We start from the raw sequence: 13,500 nt of genomic DNA, 5'->3' as shown, positions 1-13,500 counted from the left end.
TCTAGGCAGCAGCGCTATTGTGATGTCATCGGGGGGCATTGTGACAAGCCGCCAGTGTTCCGTCTCTTCATGTTGTGCACAGTTCAAACGGAAAATACATCAACAGGCAGACTACAGAAAAGCTTACTATCAAAGGTTAGAGGGGGGCTTTCTCAGAGGGCTTTTTACAGTTTTTCTATTCCCAATTAGCCGTTTAAGTGTACTTATTGAAAGTAGTAATTCTTTCATAGGCCGCCCTTTCTTAGTATTTGACGTTCCTTATATTGCGGTATGAGGCTTCGCAGTAGGTTGCAAACATTCATCACCCATGACTGTCCCCAATTGAGCTCAGAAGCTCAATGTCTATCATGACCTCTCTTTTAGAATGTCCAAGAGCAAGCAAACTATTCCTCCAGGAGAGGGCGCCAACAGACTACTAAAGAGATCATCATTACTCAAAGAAAACCCCAAAAACCAATGCATGATAGGAATAAACAGGTAACTTTCTTTGGAGTGGAAGCGGAGAGATCGCACCAGATGCCAATTCTAGATCTTATCACACCTGTGGTCACTGCAGCAGCAGGTGAATCCACTTTGTCCAAAAGGGATCTATTCCATTCAATTGCAAATGATCTAGATAAGACAGAGAACTGCAGCACGGGGACATAGCCGAGTTGGTCAGGTTGAGTGGTGATGAGTTTGCTATTTGGATGAATAAAGAAAGTCAAAAGTGTGAAAGATAAAAAACAAAAGGAGGAAGTGTGAAAAGTGAATGGGCCAAATTGAGGTGCATATGAAGACGTATGCTTTCTTCCAATTCATTAAATCGGGCTAATATGAACCAGGTGAATTGAGTTCTGCTTTTGGAAACTGGGTTAAGAAGGGGTGCACCGTTCCTGGAGGTACTGCAATACCAGGTCAATGCGTGGAGTGGACAGAGCAAGCTCTTTTTCCATCTCCCTGTTCTAAAAATCCATTTAATATATGGTCCCCAGATAGGGGACGTATCAGATATTAAACTGATAAGAACAGATACTACACTTGATCTTAGCCAAAAGGCCGAGAAGCGATAACCAGAATTGGTTTGGGCCTCGAGTGGCACCCTGGCCTATGCCGGACACATCTTAGGGAGAGAGAGCGAGAGGGAGACAAACCCACGCCTACACAAGACATTTTGTCACCCAAGCCAACCCTTGAAAAGGCTGCTTTGCAGAGCAAAAACAAGAATGGTGCGTTTTGCAGCCGCCGCCCACTGCAATGAATCTGAATAACTCCTCCTTTAGGGCGCAAGCAACTCCCCTCCCCCTTGCAGTCTTTCCAATTCACGATACAAAAAGACGGACAGGACAGGTTGCCTGACTTTCCGTCACTGCCACCCTTTGCCATCCTTACCCGTAGAAAGCCCTTTCATCATCCCCAAACCCTAATCTTTTCCCTTTCCTTCCCAGCCCCCAAACCCTGCCCTCTGTACCTTTCTTACCACCCGCTTCCCTTCTCCTGTCATCCCCCTACCACCCGGGAAAAAAAGAGATTGCCCCCTCCTTCCACTAGCCCACCCTCCCACCCAAAGAACAACTTCTTCTGCGCAGCTTGTTTTCTAGGCAGCAGCGCTATTGTGATGTCATCGGGGGGCATTGTGACAAGCCGCCAGTGTTCCGTCTCTTCATGTTGTGCACAGTTCAAACGGAAAATACATCAACAGGCAGACTACAGAAAAGCTTACTATCAAAGGTTAGAGGGGGGCTTTCTCAGAGGGCTTTTTACAGTTTTTCTATTCCCAATTAGCCGTTTAAGTGTACTTATTGAAAGTAGTAATTCTTTCATAGGCCGCCCTTTCTTAGTATTTGACGTTCCTTATATTGCGGTATGAGGCTTCGCAGTAGGTTGCAAACATTCATCACCCATGACTGTCCCCAATTGAGCTCAGAAGCTCAATGTCTATCATGACCTCTCTTTTAGAATGTCCAAGAGCAAGCAAACTATTCCTCCAGGAGAGGGCGCCAACAGACTACTAAAGAGATCATCATTACTCAAAGAAAACCCCAAAAACCAATGCATGATAGGAATAAACAGGTAACTTTCTTTGGAGTGGAAGCGGAGAGATCGCACCAGATGCCAATTCTAGATCTTATCACACCTGTGGTCACTGCAGCAGCAGGTGAATCCACTTTGTCCAAAAGGGATCTATTCCATTCAATTGCAAATGATCTAGATAAGACAGAGAACTGCAGCACGGGGACATAGCCGAGTTGGTCAGGTTGAGTGGTGATGAGTTTGCTATTTGGATGAATAAAGAAAGTCAAAAGTGTGAAAGATAAAAAACAAAAGGAGGAAGTGTGAAAAGTGAATGGGCCAAATTGAGGTGCATATGAAGACGTATGCTTTCTTCCAATTCATTAAATCGGGCTAATATGAATCAGGTGAATTGAGTTCTGCTTTTGGAAACTGGGTTAAGAAGGGGTGCACCGTTCCTGGAGGTACTGCAATACCAGGTCAATGCGTGGAGTGGACAGAGCAAGCTCTTTTTCCATCTCCCTGTTCTAAAAATCCATTTAATATATGGTCCCCAGATAGGGGACGTATCAGATATTAAACTGATAAGAACAGATTTTTGATTTAATGAAGCTTTCCAAAGCACCACAAAAAATGCATGACCGAAGTCACACCAAAAACAGTGCAAAGGCTAGGATTCGTGTGGACCCCACCGTGAGGAGAGGGTCCCCAAAAATCAACCCCGTCCCTCCGAGCCAGAAGGCCACAGCAAGGGTCAGGGATCTTCGGTGCTCTCCCAAGCCGAAGCCTGGTTGAGCCTTGTCGTTGCTCCCAGCGTCCACCCAGGCATCTTACCCAAGTGGAGTAGAGAGCTACTAGTTGTTGGTTTCGCAGCCGAAACTGCCCGGACCGTCAACCGGTGTTGGTTTCTCAGCCCAAGGCTAACCGGACCTCCAACCGGGTGTTGGTTTCTCAGCCGAAGCTGACCCAGACCTCCAACCGGGTGTTGGTTTCTCAGCCGAAGCTGACCCAGACCTCCAACCGGGTGTTAGTTTCTCAGCCCAAAGCTGACCAGACCTCCGACCGGGATTATAAAAATTTCCCTTCCTAGCCAGAAGGCCGGGATAGGGTAATATGCTCAAAAAGTATGAAAAGGCAAGGTACGGTGTGCTACAGAGCCCAAGGCTTGCCGGGGTCCCAAGCCAGCAAGCTCAGACTCACTCCAGGGTCGTCAGTCCTGGGGCACGTTGTACCATAGCCCCCCACCCTTACTCAGTCTAATAGCCTCGATCCTGGTAGGGCCATGTTTTCCTCTAGATGAATATACTATCCACCCAGAGTACTAGCAAGCGCAACCTTCCAGTGTGCATTGTATCATTGTACTAAGGTGGCCTGGAGCTTAAACCACCTCTTCGAACAACACTACACTTGATCTTAGCCAAAAGGCCGAGAAGCGATAACCAGAATTGGTTTGGGCCTCGAGTGGCACCCTGGCCTATGCCGGACACATCTTAGGGAGAGAGAGCGAGAGGGAGACAAACCCACGCCTACACAAGACATTTTGTCACCCAAGCCAACCCTTGAAAAGGCTGCTTTGCAGAGCAAAAACAAGAAGAATGGTGCGTTTTGCAGCCGCCGCCCACTGCAATGAATCTGAATAACTCCTCCTTTAGGGCGCAAGCAACTCCCCTCCCCCTTGCAGTCTTTCCAATTCACGATACAAAAAGACGGACAGGACAGGTTGCCTGACTTTCCGTCACTGCCACCCTTTGCCATCCTTACCCGTAGAAAGCCCTTTCATCATCCCCAAACCCTAATCTTTTCCCTTTCCTTCCCAGCCCCCAAACCCTGCCCTCTGTACCTTTCTCACCACCCGCTTCCCTTCTCCTGTCATCCCCCTACCACCCGGGAAAAAAAGAGATTGCCCCCTCCTTCCACTAGCCCACCCTCCCACCCAAAGAACAACTTCTTCTGCGCAGCTTGTTTTCTAGGCAGCAGCGCTATTGTGATGTCATCGGGGGGCATTGTGACAAGCCGCCAGTGTTCCGTCTCTTCATGTTGTGCACAGTTCAAACGGAAAATACATCAACAGGCAGACTACAGAAAAGCTTACTATCAAAGGTTAGAGGGGGGCTTTCTCAGAGGGCTTTTTACAGTTTTTCTATTCCCAATTAGCCGTTTAAGTGTACTTATTGAAAGTAGTAATTCTTTCATAGGCCGCCCTTTCTTAGTATTTGACGTTCCTTATATTGCGGTATGAGGCTTCGCAGTAGGTTGCAAACATTCATCACCCATGACTGTCCCCAATTGAGCTCAGAAGCTCAATGTCTATCATGACCTCTCTTTTAGAATGTCCAAGAGCAAGCAAACTATTCCTCCAGGAGAGGGCGCCAACAGACTACTAAAGAGATCATCATTACTCAAAGAAAACCCCAAAAACCAATGCATGATAGGAATAAACAGGTAACTTTCTTTGGAGTGGAAGCGGAGAGATCGCACCAGATGCCAATTCTAGATCTTATCACACCTGTGGTCACTGCAGCAGCAGGTGAATCCACTTTGTCCAAAAGGGATCTATTCCATTCAATTGCAAATGATCTAGATAAGACAGAGAACTGCAGCACGGGGACATAGCCGAGTTGGTCAGGTTGAGTGGTGATGAGTTTGCTATTTGGATGAATAAAGAAAGTCAAAAGTGTGAAAGATAAAAAACAAAAGGAGGAAGTGTGAAAAGTGAATGGGCCAAATTGAGGTGCATATGAAGACGTATGCTTTCTTCCAATTCATTAAATCGGGCTAATATGAATCAGGTGAATTGAGTTCTGCTTTTGGAAACTGGGTTAAGAAGGGGTGCACCGTTCCTGGAGGTACTGCAATACCAGGTCAATGCGTGGAGTGGACAGAGCAAGCTCTTTTTCCATCTCCCTGTTCTAAAAATCCATTTAATATATGGTCCCCAGATAGGGGACGTATCAGATATTAAACTGATAAGAACAGATACTACACTTGATCTTAGCCAAAAGGCCGAGAAGCGATAACCAGAATTGGTTTGGGCCTCGAGTGGCACCCTGGCCTATGCCGGACACATCTTAGGGAGAGAGAGCGAGAGGGAGACAAACCCACGCCTACACAAGACATTTTGTCACCCAAGCCAACCCTTGAAAAGGCTGCTTTGCAGAGCAAAAACAAGAAGAATGGTGCGTTTTGCAGCCGCCGCCCACTGCAATGAATCTGAATAACTCCTCCTTTAGGGCGCAAGCAACTCCCCTCCCCCTTGCAGTCTTTCCAATTCACGATACAAAAAGACGGACAGGACAGGTTGCCTGACTTTCCGTCACTGCCACCCTTTGCCATCCTTACCCGTAGAAAGCCCTTTCATCATCCCCAAACCCTAATCTTTTCCCTTTCCTTCCCAGCCCCCAAACCCTGCCCTCTGTACCTTTCTCACCACCCGCTTCCCTTCTCCTGTCATCCCCCTACCACCCGGGAAAAAAAGAGATTGCCCCCTCCTTCCACTAGCCCACCCTCCCACCCAAAGAACAACTTCTTCTGCGCAGCTTGTTTTCTAGGCAGCAGCGCTATTGTGATGTCATCGGGGGGCATTGTGACAAGCCGCCAGTGTTCCGTCTCTTCATGTTGTGCACAGTTCAAACGGAAAATACATCAACAGGCAGACTACAGAAAAGCTTACTATCAAAGGTTAGAGGGGGGCTTTCTCAGAGGGCTTTTTACAGTTTTTCTATTCCCAATTAGCCGTTTAAGTGTACTTATTGAAAGTAGTAATTCTTTCATAGGCCGCCCTTTCTTAGTATTTGACGTTCCTTATATTGCGGTATGAGGCTTCGCAGTAGGTTGCAAACATTCATCACCCATGACTGTCCCCAATTGAGCTCAGAAGCTCAATGTCTATCATGACCTCTCTTTTAGAATGTCCAAGAGCAAGCAAACTATTCCTCCAGGAGAGGGCGCCAACAGACTACTAAAGAGATCATCATTACTCAAAGAAAACCCCAAAAACCAATGCATGATAGGAATAAACAGGTAACTTTCTTTGGAGTGGAAGCGGAGAGATCGCACCAGATGCCAATTCTAGATCTTATCACACCTGTGGTCACTGCAGCAGCAGGTGAATCCACTTTGTCCAAAAGGGATCTATTCCATTCAATTGCAAATGATCTAGATAAGACAGAGAACTGCAGCACGGGGACATAGCCGAGTTGGTCAGGTTGAGTGGTGATGAGTTTGCTATTTGGATGAATAAAGAAAGTCAAAAGTGTGAAAGATAAAAAACAAAAGGAGGAAGTGTGAAAAGTGAATGGGCCAAATTGAGGTGCATATGAAGACGTATGCTTTCTTCCAATTCATTAAATCGGGCTAATATGAATCAGGTGAATTGAGTTCTGCTTTTGGAAACTGGGTTAAGAAGGGGTGCACCGTTCCTGGAGGTACTGCAATACCAGGTCAATGCGTGGAGTGGACAGAGCAAGCTCTTTTTCCATCTCCCTGTTCTAAAAATCCATTTAATATATGGTCCCCAGATAGGGGACGTATCAGATATTAAACTGATAAGAACAGATTTTGATTTAATGAAGCTTTCCAAAGCACCGCAAAAATGCATGACCGAAGTCACACCAAAAACAGTGCAAAGGCTAGGATTCGTGTGGACCCCTCCGTGAGAAGAGGATCCCCAAAAATCAACCCCGTCCCTCCGAGCCAGAAGGCCACAGCGAGGGTCAGGGATCTTCGGTGCTCCCCCAAGCCGAAGCCTGGTTGAGCCTTGTTGTTGCTCCCAGCGTCCACCGAGGCATCTTACCCAAGTGGAGTAGGGAGCTACTAGTCGTTGGTTTCGCAGCCGAGACTGCCCGGACCGTCAACCGGTGTTGGTTTCTCAGCCCAAGGCTGACCGGACCTCCAACCGGGTGTTGGTTTCTCAGCCCAAGGCTGACCGGACCTCCAACCGGGTGTTGGTTTCTCAGCCCAAGGCTAACCGGACCTCCAACCGGGTGTTGGTTTCTCAGCCAAAGCTGACCCGGACCTCCAACCGGGTGTTGGTTTCTCAGCCCAAAGCTGACCGGACCTCCGACCGGGATTATAAAAATTTCCCTTCTTAGCCAGAAGGCCGGGATAGGGCAATATGCTTGGAAAGTATGAATAGGCAAAGCGCGGCGTGCGACAGAGTCTGAGGCTTACCAGGGTCCCAACCTAGCAAGTTCAGACTCCCTCCAGGGTGTCCATTCCTGGGGCACATTGCACCATAACCCCCACACTTACTCAGTCTAATAGCCTCGATCCTGGTAGGGCCATGGTTTCCTCTAGATGGATATACTATCCTCCCAAAGTACTAACAAGCGCAACCTTCCAGTGTGCATTGCATCATTGTACTAAGGTGGCCGGAGCCTTAAACCACCTTTTCGAACGATACTACACTTGATCTTAGCCAAAAGGCCGAGAAGCGATAACCAGAATTGGTTTGGGCCTCGAGTGGCACCCTGGCCTATGCCGGACACATCTTAGGGAGAGAGAGCGAGAGGGAGACAAACCCACGCCTACACAAGACATTTTGTCACCCAAGCCAACCCTTGAAAAGGCTGCTTTGCAGAGCAAAAACAAGAAGAATGGTGCGTTTTGCAGCCGCCGCCCACTGCAATGAATCTGAATAACTCCTCCTTTAGGGCGCAAGCAACTCCCCTCCCCCTTGCAGTCTTTCCAATTCACGATACAAAAAGACGGACAGGACAGGTTGCCTGACTTTCCGTCACTGCCACTCTTTGCCATCCTTACCCGTAGAAAGCCCTTTCATCATCCCCAAACCCTAATCTTTTCCCTTTCCTTCCCAGCCCCCAAACCCTGCCCTCTGTACCTTTCTCACCACCCGCTTCCCTTCTCCTGTCATCCCCCTACCACCCGGGAAAAAAAGAGATTGCCCCCTCCTTCCACTAGCCCACCCTCCCACCCAAAGAACAACTTCTTCTGCGCAGCTTGTTTTCTAGGCAGCAGCGCTATTGTGATGTCATCGGGGGGCATTGTGACAAGCCGCCAGTGTTCCGTCTCTTCATGTTGTGCACAGTTCAAACGGAAAATACATCAACAGGCAGACTACAGAAAAGCTTACTATCAAAGGTTAGAGGGGGGCTTTCTCAGAGGGCTTTTTACAGTTTTTCTATTCCCAATTAGCCGTTTAAGTGTACTTATTGAAAGTAGTAATTCTTTCATAGGCCGCCCTTTCTTAGTATTTGACGTTCCTTATATTGCGGTATGAGGCTTCGCAGTAGGTTGCAAACATTCATCACCCATGACTGTCCCCAATTGAGCTCAGAAGCTCAATGTCTATCATGACCTCTCTTTTAGAATGTCCAAGAGCAAGCAAACTATTCCTCCAGGAGAGGGCGCCAACAGACTACTAAAGAGATCATCATTACTCAAAGAAAACCCCAAAAACCAATGCATGATAGGAATAAACAGGTAACTTTCTTTGGAGTGGAAGCGGAGAGATCGCACCAGATGCCAATTCTAGATCTTATCACACCTGTGGTCACTGCAGCAGCAGGTGAATCCACTTTGTCCAAAAGGGATCTATTCCATTCAATTGCAAATGATCTAGATAAGACAGAGAACTGCAGCACGGGGACATAGCCGAGTTGGTCAGGTTGAGTGGTGATGAGTTTGCTATTTGGATGAATAAAGAAAGTCAAAAGTGTGAAAGATAAAAAACAAAAGGAGGAAGTGTGAAAAGTGAATGGGCCAAATTGAGGTGCATATGAAGACGTATGCTTTCTTCCAATTCATTAAATCGGGCTAATATGAATCAGGTGAATTGAGTTCTGCTTTTGGAAACTGGGTTAAGAAGGGGTGCACCGTTCCTGGAGGTACTGCAATACCAGGTCAATGCGTGGAGTGGACAGAGCAAGCTCTTTTTCCATCTCCCTGTTCTAAAAATCCATTTAATATATGGTCCCCAGATAGGGGACGTATCAGATATTAAACTGATAAGAACAGATTTTTGATTTAATGAAGCTTTCCAAAGCACCACAAAAAATGCATGACCGAAGTCACACCAAAAACAGTGCAAAGGCTAGGATTCGTGTGGACCCCACCGTGAGGAGAGGGTCCCCAAAAATCAACCCCGTCCCTCCGAGCCAGAAGGCCACAGCAAGGGTCAGGGATCTTCGGTGCTCTCCCAAGCCGAAGCCTGGTTGAGCCTTGTCGTTGCTCCCAGCGTCCACCCAGGCATCTTACCCAAGTGGAGTAGAGAGCTACTAGTTGTTGGTTTCGCAGCCGAAACTGCCCGGACCGTCAACCGGTGTTGGTTTCTCAGCCCAAGGCTAACCGGACCTCCAACCGGGTGTTGGTTTCTCAGCCGAAGCTGACCCAGACCTCCAACCGGGTGTTGGTTTCTCAGCCGAAGCTGACCCAGACCTCCAACCGGGTGTTAGTTTCTCAGCCCAAAGCTGACCAGACCTCCGACCGGGATTATAAAAATTTCCCTTCCTAGCCAGAAGGCCGGGATAGGGTAATATGCTCAAAAAGTATGAAAAGGCAAGGTACGGTGTGCTACAGAGCCCAAGGCTTGCCGGGGTCCCAAGCCAGCAAGCTCAGACTCACTCCAGGGTCGTCAGTCCTGGGGCACGTTGTACCATAGCCCCCCACCCTTACTCAGTCTAATAGCCTCGATCCTGGTAGGGCCATGTTTTCCTCTAGATGAATATACTATCCACCCAGAGTACTAGCAAGCGCAACCTTCCAGTGTGCATTGTATCATTGTACTAAGGTGGCCTGGAGCTTAAACCACCTCTTCGAACAACACTACACTTGATCTTAGCCAAAAGGCCGAGAAGCGATAACCAGAATTGGTTTGGGCCTCGAGTGGCACCCTGGCCTATGCCGGACACATCTTAGGGAGAGAGAGCGAGAGGGAGACAAACCCACGCCTACACAAGACATTTTGTCACCCAAGCCAACCCTTGAAAAGGCTGCTTTGCAGAGCAAAAACAAGAAGAATGGTGCGTTTTGCAGCCGCCGCCCACTGCAATGAATCTGAATAACTCCTCCTTTAGGGCGCAAGCAACTCCCCTCCCCCTTGCAGTCTTTCCAATTCACGATACAAAAAGACGGACAGGACAGGTTGCCTGACTTTCCGTCACTGCCACCCTTTGCCATCCTTACCCGTAGAAAGCCCTTTCATCATCCCCAAACCCTAATCTTTTCCCTTTCCTTCCCAGCCCCCAAACCCTGCCCTCTGTACCTTTCTCACCACCCGCTTCCCTTCTCCTGTCATCCCCCTACCACCCGGGAAAAAAAGAGATTGCCCCCTCCTTCCACTAGCCCACCCTCCCACCCAAAGAACAACTTCTTCTGCGCAGCTTGTTTTCTAGGCAGCAGCGCTATTGTGATGTCATCGGGGGGCATTGTGACAAGCCGCCAGTGTTCCGTCTCTTCATGTTGTGCACAGTTCAAACGGAAAATACATCAACAGGCAGACTACAGAAAAGCTTACTATCAAAGGTTAGAGGGGGGCTTTCTCAGAGGGCTTTTTACAGTTTTTCTATTCCCAATTAGCCGTTTAAGTGTACTTATTGAAAGTAGTAATTCTTTCATAGGCCGCCCTTTCTTAGTATTTGACGTTCCTTATATTGCGGTATGAGGCTTCGCAGTAGGTTGCAAACATTCATCACCCATGACTGTCCCCAATTGAGCTCAGAAGCTCAATGTCTATCATGACCTCTCTTTTAGAATGTCCAAGAGCAAGCAAACTATTCCTCCAGGAGAGGGCGCCAACAGACTACTAAAGAGATCATCATTACTCAAAGAAAACCCCAAAAACCAATGCATGATAGGAATAAACAGGTAACTTTCTTTGGAGTGGAAGCGGAGAGATCGCACCAGATGCCAATTCTAGATCTTATCACACCTGTGGTCACTGCAGCAGCAGGTGAATCCACTTTGTCCAAAAGGGATCTATTCCATTCAATTGCAAATGATCTAGATAAGACAGAGAACTGCAGCACGGGGACATAGCCGAGTTGGTCAGGTTGAGTGGTGATGAGTTTGCTATTTGGATGAATAAAGAAAGTCAAAAGTGTGAAAGATAAAAAACAAAAGGAGGAAGTGTGAAAAGTGAATGGGCCAAATTGAGGTGCATATGAAGACGTATGCTTTCTTCCAATTCATTAAATCGGGCTAATATGAATCAGGTGAATTGAGTTCTGCTTTTGGAAACTGGGTTAAGAAGGGGTGCACCGTTCCTGGAGGTACTGCAATACCAGGTCAATGCGTGGAGTGGACAGAGCAAGCTCTTTTTCCATCTCCCTGTTCTAAAAATCCATTTAATATATGGTCCCCAGATAGGGGACGTATCAGATATTAAACTGATAAGAACAGATACTACACTTGATCTTAGCCAAAAGGCCGAGAAGCGATAACCAGAATTGGTTTGGGCCTCGAGTGGCACCCTGGCCTATGCCGGACACATCTTAGGGAGAGAGAGCGAGAGGGAGACAAACCCACGCCTACACAAGACATTTTGTCACCCAAGCCAACCCTTGAAAAGGCTGCTTTGCAGAGCAAAAACAAGAAGAATGGTGCGTTTTGCAGCCGCCGCCCACTGCAATGAATCTGAATAACTCCTCCTTTAGGGCGCAAGCAACTCCCCTCCCCCTTGCAGTCTTTCCAATTCACGATACAAAAAGACGGACAGGACAGGTTGCCTGACTTTCCGTCACTGCCACCCTTTGCCATCCTTACCCGTAGAAAGCCCTTTCATCATCCCCAAACCCTAATCTTTTCCCTTTCCTTCCCAGCCCCCAAACCCTGCCCTCTGTACCTTTCTCACCACCCGCTTCCCTTCTCCTGTCATCCCCCTACCACCCGGGAAAAAAAGAGATTGCCCCCTCCTTCCACTAGCCCACCCTCCCACCCAAAGAACAACTTCTTCTGCGCAGCTTGTTTTCTAGGCAGCAGCGCTATTGTGATGTCATCGGGGGGCATTGTGACAAGCCGCCAGTGTTCCGTCTCTTCATGTTGTGCACAGTTCAAACGGAAAATACATCAACAGGCAGACTACAGAAAAGCTTACTATCAAAGGTTAGAGGGGGGCTTTCTCAGAGGGCTTTTTACAGTTTTTCTATTCCCAATTAGCCGTTTAAGTGTACTTATTGAAAGTAGTAATTCTTTCATAGGCCGCCCTTTCTTAGTATTTGACGTTCCTTATATTGCGGTATGAGGCTTCGCAGTAGGTTGCAAACATTCATCACCCATGACTGTCCCCAATTGAGCTCAGAAGCTCAATGTCTATCATGACCTCTCTTTTAGAATGTCCAAGAGCAAGCAAACTATTCCTCCAGGAGAGGGCGCCAACAGACTACTAAAGAGATCATCATTACTCAAAGAAAACCCCAAAAACCAATGCATGATAGGAATAAACAGGTAACTTTCTTTGGAGTGGAAGCGGAGAGATCGCACCAGATGCCAATTCTAGATCTTATCACACCTGTGGTCACTGCAGCAGCAGGTGAATCCACTTTGTCCAAAAGGGATCTATTCCATTCAATTGCAAATGATCTAGATAAGACAGAGAACTGCAGCACGGGGACATAGCCGAGTTGGTCAGGTTGAGTGGTGATGAGTTTGCTATTTGGATGAATAAAGAAAGTCAAAAGTGTGAAAGATAAAAAACAAAAGGAGGAAGTGTGAAAAGTGAATGGGCCAAATTGAGGTGCATATGAAGACGTATGCTTTCTTCCAATTCATTAAATCGGGCTAATATGAATCAGGTGAATTGAGTTCTGCTTTTGGAAACTGGGTTAAGAAGGGGTGCACCGTTCCTGGAGGTACTGCAATACCAGGTCAATGCGTGGAGTGGACAGAGCAAGCTCTTTTTCCATCTCCCTGTTCTAAAAATCCATTTAATATATGGTCCCCAGATAGGGGACGTATCAGATATTAAACTGATAAGAACAGATTTTTGATTTAATGAAGCTTTCCAAAGCACCACAAAAAATGCATGACCGAAGTCACACCAAAAACAGTGCAAAGGCTAGGATTCGTGTGGACCCCACCGTGAGGAGAGGGTCCCCAAAAATCAACCCCGTCCCTCCGAGCCAGAAGGCCACAGCAAGGGTCAGGGATCTTCGGTGCTCTCCCAAGCCGAAGCCTGGTTGAGCCTTGTCGTTGCTCCCAGCGTCCACCCAGGCATCTTACCCAAGTGGAGTAGAGAGCTACTAGTTGTTGGTTTCGCAGCCGAAACTGCCCGGACCGTCAACCGGTGTTGGTTTCTCAGCCCAAGGCTAACCGGACCTCCAACCGGGTGTTGGTTTCTCAGCCGAAGCTGACCCAGACCTCCAACCGGGTGTTGGTTTCTCAGCCGAAGCTGACCCAGACCTCCAACCGGGTGTTAGTTTCTCAGCCCAAAGCTGACCAGACCTCCGACCGGGATTATAAAAATTTCCCTTCCTAGCCAGAAGGCCGGGATAGGGTAATATGCTCAAAAAGTATGAAAAGGCAAGGTACGGTGTGCTACAGAGCCCAAGGCTT

At 47.7% G+C, this 13,500-nt stretch overlaps 7 non-coding genes and 1 pseudogene across 7 annotated transcripts; all 8 read right to left on the bottom strand.

The window, feature by feature from the left end:
- Nucleotides 1–859: 859 nt before the first annotated feature.
- On the bottom strand, nucleotides 860–1,050 carry LOC142280046 (U2 spliceosomal RNA). The gene has a single exon (XR_012742414.1). It is a non-coding gene; the product is annotated as a U2 spliceosomal RNA (small nuclear RNA).
- A 1,384-nt stretch (nucleotides 1,051–2,434) lies between these two features.
- On the bottom strand, nucleotides 2,435–2,627 carry LOC142280094 (U2 spliceosomal RNA). Its single transcript, XR_012742457.1, has one exon. It is a non-coding gene; the product is annotated as a U2 spliceosomal RNA (small nuclear RNA).
- Nucleotides 2,628–4,816: 2,189 nt separating this feature from the next.
- LOC142280045 (U2 spliceosomal RNA) lies at nucleotides 4,817–5,007 on the bottom strand. The gene has a single exon (XR_012742413.1). It is a non-coding gene; the product is annotated as a U2 spliceosomal RNA (small nuclear RNA).
- A 1,387-nt stretch (nucleotides 5,008–6,394) lies between these two features.
- Nucleotides 6,395–6,589, bottom strand: LOC142280127 (U2 spliceosomal RNA). Its single transcript, XR_012742486.1, has one exon. It is a non-coding gene; the product is annotated as a U2 spliceosomal RNA (small nuclear RNA).
- A 697-nt stretch (nucleotides 6,590–7,286) lies between these two features.
- LOC142280137 (U2 spliceosomal RNA) lies at nucleotides 7,287–7,428 on the bottom strand (annotated as a pseudogene).
- A 1,387-nt stretch (nucleotides 7,429–8,815) lies between these two features.
- On the bottom strand, nucleotides 8,816–9,008 carry LOC142280093 (U2 spliceosomal RNA). Its single transcript, XR_012742456.1, has one exon. It is a non-coding gene; the product is annotated as a U2 spliceosomal RNA (small nuclear RNA).
- A 2,189-nt stretch (nucleotides 9,009–11,197) lies between these two features.
- On the bottom strand, nucleotides 11,198–11,388 carry LOC142280044 (U2 spliceosomal RNA). Its single transcript, XR_012742412.1, has one exon. It is a non-coding gene; the product is annotated as a U2 spliceosomal RNA (small nuclear RNA).
- A 1,387-nt stretch (nucleotides 11,389–12,775) lies between these two features.
- Nucleotides 12,776–12,968, bottom strand: LOC142280092 (U2 spliceosomal RNA). The gene has a single exon (XR_012742455.1). It is a non-coding gene; the product is annotated as a U2 spliceosomal RNA (small nuclear RNA).
- Nucleotides 12,969–13,500: the final 532 nt, after the last annotated feature.

This window comes from Anomaloglossus baeobatrachus, unplaced genomic scaffold (assembly GCF_048569485.1).
Source record: "Anomaloglossus baeobatrachus isolate aAnoBae1 unplaced genomic scaffold, aAnoBae1.hap1 Scaffold_448, whole genome shotgun sequence".
NCBI classification, from domain to species: domain Eukaryota; kingdom Metazoa; phylum Chordata; class Amphibia; order Anura; family Aromobatidae; genus Anomaloglossus; species Anomaloglossus baeobatrachus.
This window is presented reverse-complemented; position numbering and strand designations above follow the sequence as displayed.